This window comes from Aotus nancymaae, unplaced genomic scaffold (genome assembly GCF_030222135.1).
Source record: "Aotus nancymaae isolate 86718 unplaced genomic scaffold, 86718_ANA_hifiasm-v0.15.2.pri h1tg000057l, whole genome shotgun sequence".
Taxonomy (NCBI): domain Eukaryota; kingdom Metazoa; phylum Chordata; class Mammalia; order Primates; family Aotidae; genus Aotus; species Aotus nancymaae.
In genome coordinates this window covers 70,529,209-70,539,378 of record NW_026988471.1, presented here as the reverse complement: position 1 = coordinate 70,539,378, position 10,170 = coordinate 70,529,209, and the positions used below count along the sequence as shown (strand labels likewise).

The 10,170-nt window shown below is 41.0% G+C and overlaps 1 protein-coding gene across 4 annotated transcripts in view; it reads left to right on the top strand.

Moving 5' to 3' along the window:
• The first annotated feature begins 2,322 nt into the window (after positions 1–2,322).
• PAIP2B (poly(A) binding protein interacting protein 2B) overlaps positions 2,323–10,170 on the top strand; it is a 42,039-nt gene continuing 34,191 nt past the window's right edge. The window contains exon 1 of one of the 4 annotated variants that reach the window (XM_012475694.2): positions 2,323–2,366. The gene's annotated coding sequence lies outside the window, so the exon portion shown is untranslated. Of the gene's footprint in view, positions 2,520–3,174; positions 3,253–10,170 lie in introns of those variants that run through there. The other 3 variants (XM_012475693.2, XM_012475692.2, XM_012475695.3) reach the window with 3 other exon arrangements.

Sequence of the window (10,170 nt, the reverse complement as noted above, 5' to 3'; positions counted from 1 at the left end):
TTTGCCCAGGCTCATCTTGAACTCCTGGCATCAAGCAATCACTCTATTTCAGCTTCCCAAAGCACTGGGATAACAAGCATGAACCACCACACCTGGCCAAGAGGATTGTATTAAACAAAGTAGTTACTCTAGACTTCCATTTACCAAACTGAGACAAGTGTGTTCGATTGCCAATAGCTGCTACTGTACCTAGAGAACAACTTATGTATTATAGAAAATTAGGGGAGATCTGGGAGGAGGCCCACTTGCTGCAGATACTGGGCCCCCCTTAGGGACCCTTTTTGGACCTCTGTAGCAACTTATTACCTGGATCACTGGATCCAGGACTAGGTTGCTGCTCCAGGCAGACCTGATCAGCTGTTTGTTAAGCAGTCCTCCTGGGCCTAGTAAAATGCATTCTGGCTATGGCTTAACAATGTTTCACTGACATTGTGTCTGTCAAGGTGTTATGCCGATCTGATAAGACAAATCTCTGCCTCCAGATACTAAGAGGTTGGTGGGCATATGAAATGGACTAGCTTTGCTAGGGGGATAATCTGAATTAAGGGCACAGACTGCAGGACAGTTCTCCAGGTGGCCTTGGACCAACTTAGTTCTTTCTCCTTTCTCATTTATGGTTCTCTAGGATAACTGTGGAATGTGCTGGGAATATAGCATCCTGTGATAAAGAGAGACTGACCAGAACAGCCTGTCATCTCTCCTAGAAATAGAATGTCCTGCATGTTTTCGTTTAAGACACAGTTTTGCTCTTGTTGCCCGGGCTAGGGTGCAATGGTGCAATCTCGGCTCACTGAAACCTCTGCCTCTCAGGTTCAAGCGATTCTCCTGTCTCAGCCTCCTGAGTAACTGGGATTACAGGCAGATGCCACTACGCCCAGCTAATTCTGTATTTTTAGTAGAGACGGGGGGTTTCTTCATGTTGGTCAGGCTGGTCTTGAACTCCTGACATCAGGTGAGCTGCCCACCTTGGCCTCCCAAAGTGCTGGGATTCAGGCGAGAGCCACTGCACCTGGCTGAATGTCCTTCATGTTTTAACCCAGTGTGTCATGCCTCCCCATCTCCTCTCTCACTCCCCCAATTAGGCTGTTCTTACATTGCTATTAAGAAATACTTTAGACTGGGTAATTTATATAGAAAAGAGGAAGCATGACTGGGGAGGCCTCAGGAAACTTACATTCAGGGCAAAGGACAAAGGAGAAGCAAGCATGTCTTCACATGGTAGCAAGAGAGAGAGAGAGCTGAGGGGGAAGTGACACACACTTTTTTTTTTTTTTTTTAACATCAGATCTTGTGAGAACTCACTATCACAGAACAGCAAGGGGGAAAACTGTTCCCATGATCCAATAACCTCCCACCAGGTCCCTCCCCCAACATTGAGAATTACAATTTAACATGAAATTTGGGGGGGATGCAGAGCCAAACCATATCAAAGTATATAGCTAACATTTATAACTGTTACTTAAGTTTAATTGTCTTCTTCATTTTTATATTTTTTTCATTCATTCTGCAATCCCTTATTTACTTTGTGTCATGTATACAGTCAGCTTGAGAGGTGGAGGGAGACAAAGATGTATAAAGTAGGAGCTCCCCAAAGAAATCCCCACTTCCTGTGGAATAAAATTCGAAGTCCTTTGCAAGCAGATTGGACATCCTACATCTAACGGGGGGAATAAAGTTTTATTTTTTTAAAGCACTCAAGAAGTTATGTTTGTTTCTAGAAACGTGGAAGCATCCCTCTGCTTCTTTCCAGCGTCCCCCTGCTTCCTTCCAGCCTCCCGAGGAGCCCAACTTCTTAATCTTCCCTGCAGAGCATAGCACCAGGGATGAAGCAGCCTGAATCAAAGCTCCTCCCTTGGTAACTGACAGTTGGGGGAAATCCTACCCAGGTCCGCCCCCACCCTCCTCCTTGCTAGGCTGACAGGCAAAACTCGGTGGCAGTGGCTTCCAGCTCAGCCAATAGACGAAGCGGGAGCAAGAGCCCTGTGTAAACAAACCCAGAGTGCTGCTCCTTGGTATCCTCCCCAACCAGTGGGTCGGGCGCATCCTTGGCCCAATGCCTATCCCAGGCTAGCGTAGCATCCTTTCAGCCAATCATAGCCGGCGTCTCCCACAAGGAGGCGTTCCGTCCCAGGAAAAAAAAAATGAAGGCCGCGAAAGACAGACATTAAAACCAATCAGAAGCTGAAACTTGTGAGGGAGTGGGCGGGCCCTGCTTCACATTTAGACCAATAAAAACCATATATGCCAGTCTAGGTGACTGAACGGCGTCGTCTTCGGCCCAATAGACCAATGGGGCGGTGCCCGGCAACCAATAGCTTGGGTCGGGGGGCGGGGCGAGGAGGCTGTGTGCAGTAAGAGGTAACCTGGTAAGTGGTAGTGGCGCTTCTCGGGTGCTCTGCCTCAGGTTTAGGTGCTAAAGGCCGAGACTGTCCTGGCGACGGCGACCTCTACGGCGACGGCTTAAGCTCTCAGAGGAGTGGCAGAGTACGGTCTGAAGGAAGGGCTTCTGGTCAGCCCAGGTGGGCTTGGGCTGTCGGGGAAAGGACTCGCGGGAAGTGCCGTTCTCCCGGCTCTGGGGGCGCCCTGCGCCTCCGTTTCTGCTGCCGTTGGGGCTGTGAGGGGCGGCACGCGCCTGCCGGAGCTCCTGTGGGGAGGGAAAGCGTGCGGAGTCCCACGTCGCGGCCATCGGCGAGAAGAGTCGTCCGCTGGGGTCAGCCCCTGCCCCTCCGGGGCGATAGGGGGTTTTCCTCCCTTTCCCCCGGGCACAGGTGCTCTGTTTCCCCCACCCAAGTTCCTGGCTCCCTTCAGCGTCCTCCTCACACTCGAACCAGATTCGCGGCCTGAATCCCATTGCTACCCAGGTGCAACAATGCTAGGCAAATTAACCAGCGCGGCATCCCCCGCCCCTCTCCCCGGGCTGGAGAGGGAGGGATTGCGCGTCGTGCCCCTCCCCTATTCGCGGGCCCCTGCGCGTCCTTTGCCTTTTTATACTCGCTCCATCTCCCCCTTGACTCCAGCCCTCATTCTTCATGCCTCATTTGCCTAGGAGACGTTGGCCACTTGTCTTGTGCCTTGCGGTCCGTGAGTGAGTCCATCACCCCCTAGCAACCCCTAAATTCCATTCTCGTCTCTCCTGAAAACTAACGTTTTCCACTTGCCTCTTCCAGGCAGCTGGAAGGTGAACTGAGAGAGGCAGAATACGCTGAACAGGGAATTTGGCAAGGTTGGGAACTTCAATCGGTTTTCTTCATGGTAAACTGCTTTTGCCTTCCTTAAGATGGCATTTGATCATTATACTCGCTCTAGAATGTATGTCCTAATGTAGTTCTTTTGGTGATAATCGCCGAAAATGCAGTTGAAAAGGGCTAACTAGAAGCAAGGAATTTAAATTTTATTATTTTAAGTAAATTGAATTGGATTATACTTTAAACAGCTTGACTGGGGTTTCTGCGAGTTTGCAGTGTAAGGGCCTGGCTACCCTACTTTGTCATAAAATATAGGACATACTTAGCTGTACAGTACAATGTGATTTGATCACACCCAACCTATGAATGCATAATAACAGCATTGAATCTGTTTAAAAACAGATTCCCTGTTCCCTTTTCACTTTCATAGTATATTCGTTTGGTTTCTAGTAATGTTGATTCTAGCCATATGTTTTTAGACAATAGTACAAACTATGTTGTGCCTAAGTAAAATTATACCTAGAATTGTATGGGAAAAAGCTAATGCACTGCTCTTAGTTTTGATTAAGATTTTAGACGTTTGAAAATATGAATTCAGATATTGGACAGTGAGGGTTTTATTTTGGAGGTTGGAGGAAAGTGAAGTATTGGAGTAAGACTGATAGGCTCCTTTGGCTACTGTGTATGGGGGTGGGGAGAATATACAGGTTTACAAAATCTTGTAAATTCTCATAGTGTTTAGTTTCATGACTTTACAAAAACTGGAATTGTTTTTCCTAACTCTCAGTGGAGAAATGTAAGCTGTGAGTTTAACATGTTTACTGTGGTTTGGCCAGGATTTTGCAAGCTTTTGTGGAAAAAATTATATTGCTTTTCTTATCCAGTTCATAACATATATATCAGTATGCTTCCTTGTATTTTACTGTGGTAAAACTGTATCTTGCATATACAGAAATAAGTTTATTAGAGTGAATTAAAAGAAATCGTTACTCTGAGGTGGCAGCCTTGTCTAATGGACCGTATGTTTAAGCCTTATTAATAAATCACACTAGTGCCTAGCATGGTGGTATGCGTCTGTAATCCCAGCCACTTGGGAGGCTGAGGCAGGAGGATTGCTTGAACCTAGGAGTTTAAGACCAGTCTGGGCAACATAGTGAGACCCCATCTCAGTCAATCAGCCAATCAATCAATTATATACTAAAAAGAGCAAGATCTTAAAACTGTTCTAACAAATGTCTGGGTGTCTAAAACAATGAGAAGAGTTTATGACAGAATTACAGCAGTCATCAGAAAAATCCTGGACAAATTGCAAATCTGTACCAGTTGTGTGTTGCTATGACTGCAGTTGAAAACCAAGGTTATTTTTGTACACTTTTTTTGGGAGTATTTATGTTTAATAATAACTTGTTTGCAAATTTAGAGGACTCTGGCTATGATTTTTTTCTTAGAGACCTTGACCTTGAGGAGCTCACAGTTTAATGGAAGAGAGAACTAGAAACCAATAATTAAATGCAGAGAGTGAGGTTCTTCAGTACAGAGTGTGTACAGGGTGCAGAGAAGCACAATGGCACTGTATTCTGGCTTCATCTTCTGCTCTAGACTCTCTGAAGTGCCATTTCCTGAACCTGTCTGTTTTTTTCCACCATCTGGACCTCTCTCTGTAGGTGCCGTTCTCTCTCCTCGCAAGTCTTTTCCACACCGTATGTGCCTGGTGAAATTCTGTTTCTTCAAAATCTTGAAGCCTGCCTCTACCTCATCCAAATAATTGTTTTGTCTACTTCTCTGTTATTTCTTTATAAATGATTACAGTCAATTCTCATTATTTGCAGTAGTTATATTCTATAAAGTTGCCTAGAACACTGAATTATCAAATATTCAACTTTTGTTTCCAGGGAAAATATATACATATATATACATATATACATATCTCACATAGATTATAATCCTAATTCCTAAAAACAGCTCATCTTGGTAGATTCTTTGTTTACAAAAGAATAAAGGAACTACAGAAGTGTTAAGCAATTTGCCTAAGGCCCCTCCACTAACAGGTGCCAGAGTTATGATTCAGACTCGTCCAGTTAGCCCCAGAGCCAGAGCTTCTTTCACTACACTGCACTGCCCTCTGCTGTCTCTGTCCTCTGGTCATCTTTGTATGAAAGCTGAAACAAGAAGGCCGAGGGTCATCTTATTTGACCTTAGCTTAGGACGTGGGCAAGAGTGACATATTTTTCACTACTATGTGTATATCTGTGAGTCACCTTGAAAGCTCTGCAAGTATTAATTTGGGGATTACAAAGACATTTTAGCAAGTAAGCAAATTTGCAAATATGGGATCCACAAATAATGAGGATGAACTATATTTGTAAATGACTGCTAGGGTCTGTTTCATTGTAACCCCTTCCCCCAACAATGTGGAATGTTTCTTTAGCTTGATAGTTCGTTCATTTATTCATGTATTTATTCATTTATCATATATTCATTCAGTTCGTTCATTTATCGTGTATTAAGCACTTATTTTAAGTCAGACTCTGCTTTTTTTTTTTTTTTGAGATGGAATTTCACTTTTGTCGCCCAGGCTGGAATGCAATGGCCCAATGGCGCAATCTCAGCTCACTGCAACCTCTGCCTCCTGAACTGCAACCTCTGCCTCCTGGGTTCAAGCTATTCTTCTGCCTCAGACTCCCAAGTAGCTGGGATTACAGGCTCACATCACCACGCCCAGCTAATTTTTGTATTTTTAGCAGAGATGGGGTTTCACCATGTTGACCAGGCTGGTCTCAAACTCCTGACCTCAGGGGATGCACCCACCTTGGCCTCCCAAAGTGCTGGGATTACAGGCATGAGCCACTGCACCCAGCTTCAAACTCTGCTTTAACCTGTGAGCAAGCTAGAGATTAAGGTCCTGCCCTGTGGGGTTTATATTTGCATAAGAAAGACAGCTAAATCTGGAGCTCCATGGAGAGGCCCAGGTTTAACCAAGGTAAACCTGGTGTGCCCACTCCTACTTCACATCCTCAGACATACTTCCAGAACGTTTCTATTCTTGTGTATAAACGCTTCCTTTTGAGCCTCTTTCCATTGACGCATGTCAACCTCTACTTGTCTTTTGTTGATTTTGAGGCCACTTGCTCATGTAAATGGCAGGATATTATAGAAGAATCGTGCTGACCTGGGTCTTTGAATTCTGGTTCTGCTACCTACCAACTGAGTTCCTTTGGTCAAGCTCTTGGACCTCTGAGCCTGTTTTCTAATTTCAAAAGTGGTGATATGATGTGTTAGTCCCTGGTAGGTTGCAATGAAGAAGTACATGCATATCAGCTTTGGTGATCAGGGCTGAATGTAAACTTGGATGGGAAGTCATCCAAGCAGCCATATTGTCTCTTGACCCTAGTACTTTCAGAACCTCACAGAACGTTAATTTAGCAGTATTTAGTATTTGAGCTCTGAAGACCTACCCTCTTTTCCTTTGTTCACCCAGCATTTATATTTTCCAAGAGAAAATATCTGATTGGATTAGTTTGTCACCTTCTAAAACAGAAGGCCCCTATTAGGGAGAATTTTGAGCCATGCCATGTCCTTGGTGATTGATCTCTCTAAAGCTCAACCTATATGTTGTCCTTAGCTGAAGCACTGATCCCTGGTCCAGTCACTTGTGGCCAAAGAAGTAAGGTTGATTTTATGCATTATCAGTCACACAGATATGCTACAGATATGCAATGTGCTTTTTGTATATGCCACAGTCACACAGTAGTTGTATGACTAGCATATTCTAAAATAACCCTTTGGAGAGCTTCTTTAGAAGACAGTTGATAGTGTAGCAGTCCTATAGTTTCATGCCCTCTGTCCAATTCAAATATTTATCTAATATGATCATAGATAATTGTTAATGCATCTAACAAGGTAATTGACATGTCATATATTCAAATCATCTCCCTTTTGGTGTTGCATTTAGTATTATAGTGTGGTTATTTGTACATATAGCTGTTTTTCATACTAGACCATGAGCTCCATGAGGGCAGGGTCTACAGTTTCAACTGTAGGAATTCTCAACTCTTACTGAAAGAATGGGAGGATAGAAGGGCTTCCCAGAGAAGATATTATTTAAGCTGATTCTTTAAAAGTGAGTAGGAATGCTTTCCAGGTGAATACAACCTTGAGACATCATTCCAAACAAAGACTAGCAGGTGTAAAGGCACAGAGATGTAGGGATAGTGACGTTTACCGAACAGATTAAAAAAACAAAGAGCAAACAATCAAAAACAAAAATTAAAAATCGCCTGAAGAAAAAACTATGAGAGGATTTGGCTAGAGAGCATGTCACAATTGAGTTAACTATGACCATAGATCCTTAGTAATGGATAGAAGTTTTAGGGAAAGAGTATAACATTCTCAGGTTGTTGGCAGAGTACCTAGAACAATTTAGAAATACAGGTCACTGAATTCTAGGAATGATTACACTGTAGTGAAATCATTTACTTCTTCTCTGCCTGTGAAGCATATATGTGTTGCACAGTGTTCAAGATCCTGAAAATGAGACTACTTCTTAAGGAGCTCATGAGCAGTCAAGGGAGACAGATCAGTGAGCAGCTGATTATCATGTGATAAGTGAGGTAATAGAGATATAACAAAAATGCTATCTAAACAAGAAGAAAGGAACAATTAGTAATATATGGAATGCTGGGGAAAGATTTCTCAAATGAAGTCGGCCGGGTGTGATGATGGCTCACGCCTGTAATACCAGCACTTTGGGAGGCAGAAGTGGGAGGATCCAGGAGCTCAAGACCAGGCTGGTCAACAGAGCAAGACCCTGTCTCTATATTTGAAAAAATAAATAAATTTTTTTAAAAAAAGAAGTGATATTTGAGCACTCTGCACCACTATACAAATATAGGACAGATTGAAGGAATGAATCCACCTTAATTTAACATTTTAAAAAATTGTATATTGCAGAAATAGTACATATTCACTATTGTGAAATTAGAATTGATAGGCAGGGAGCAGGGGACTACAAAACACTCCATAGATCCGCCATTACTGAGACAATGGTTAAAGCTCTGATGGATTTATTTTATACTTCCTATGCATATGTATTGTATACATACATATGCATTGTTAAATAGAAATGATTCATTCTAGGTGTTCTGTTTATCCATTTATTTTTCTAAAATAAATCCCCAAAGAGTACATTTGCTTTGGCCAAGGGATTCTTTTGTTACATGCTGCTGTATATAATGAAAACTAAAAAAGGGGCTAACTTTTCAGGCTAGTGACTATGTGACCTTGTGGTGATTTAAATTGACACTTCATGAAAGGTACCTTCAGAAATGAATTTGGTATGTGTAGGTGGTTATGCATGGCATTATTGTTTATAATAGTATGATAGGGATGACTTCAGTGCCCGCCAACAGGAAACTGGTTAAATAAACTGTGCTATATCCAAATGATGGAATAGTTATAAAGAATGAGAAAGACCTGTGTACTCATGTGAAGAACTCAGATATCGTGTGTGTTTTTAAAAAGGAACAAGGAATGATACCATGTATATGGTATGCTACTTTTTGTGTTGAGAGAGAAGAGTAAGAATATACATGTGTGTTTGCAAAGATAACTTCCAAAATGATATATTAGAAACCAATTAAAAGTGTTTGTCTGTGGAGGGAGAATAGGACTATTAATGGGATTTTGCCACGTACCTTTATAGATAGTTATATTTAAAATTTTTTTGAACTATGTATTTGTACACATTACCCTTTTAAAAATAAGTGAATGAAGGAATGAAGTGGGATTATGAGAATGAGATAAGAAAAAAGGATCTACGGGGCTGCCCATCTTCTTAGTATCCAGCAAATATTAATATATAGCAGCAATAACAGCAAAAATTGGAAGAGTAGCCCCAGGAAGGTGGGGAGTTAGCCTTTCCTTTGTCTTTTCCTCAGTTTCATATATTTTTAAAAATACTCTGAGAACAATAAAACAATTTAAAACAAAAATGCTTTCAGACCTTATGAAATAAAAGGAAGATGGGGCAGCTTTGTATAATGCAAATCCTGAAAATGGGCTGATTTACCTAAAGAGGCATAGAGTCAAGCTCTCTACCCTACATGTGATACATACATGAGAAAAAAATAAGAAAAAGAAATGTGAATATAAATAAATGAAAATAACATTTATCCCTGATTATAAAGGAAATTACATTCTTTTTATAATTTGGATGATAAGATATAAAGAAAAATCTTTATTCTGCCACTCAAAACATTCTGGTTTGCTGCTTTTTATACTTTTTTATGCATATAAACATTTTAAAAAGTAGAATCATAATATATAGTCTTTGTCACTATATTTTGGGCATGTTTCTGTGACAGAAATGTATCGTGGCATCATCATTTTTAATAGCTGGATGTATATTAAGTGAATCATTGCCATCCCAGAGGTGAATTTCCTTATATATATATATATTTTTTTTTTTTTTAATAGATTTGAGCAAGTATTTTTGGACTGAATTCATAGAAGTAGAATTTCTGGAGGAAAATAACAAAAAAGTTTTAGGGTTTTTATTAGAAATCTTCAAATTATCCTGCAGGAAAATTGGTTCAGTATATACTTCTACCAACAGTGACAGAGCTCCAGTTTCCCCTTCCATTGGTCATCTTTGCTGGTCTTTAAGCAGAAAATCTTATTATTTTAATTACATTTTCTTTAATTTCTAATGCTTTGGAATCTGTTTTATTTGCTTATGGGCCATTTTTATTCTTGTGAGAATTGCCTATTTCTCCATTGCCCATTTTCTGTTGGGAATTATTTGGTTTTTTTATGAGTAATTTTATAAAATTATAAAATAACTTTTTTTAATCATTTGTCTTTTTCTGAGTAATTTTAAAGATTTCTTTATAGGCTAAGGATACAAACCTTTTATCTGTCATTGAAGTTACCAAAACTGTCTCCCATAAAATAATTTGTCATTTTGCTTTACTTTTTTCTTTTTTTA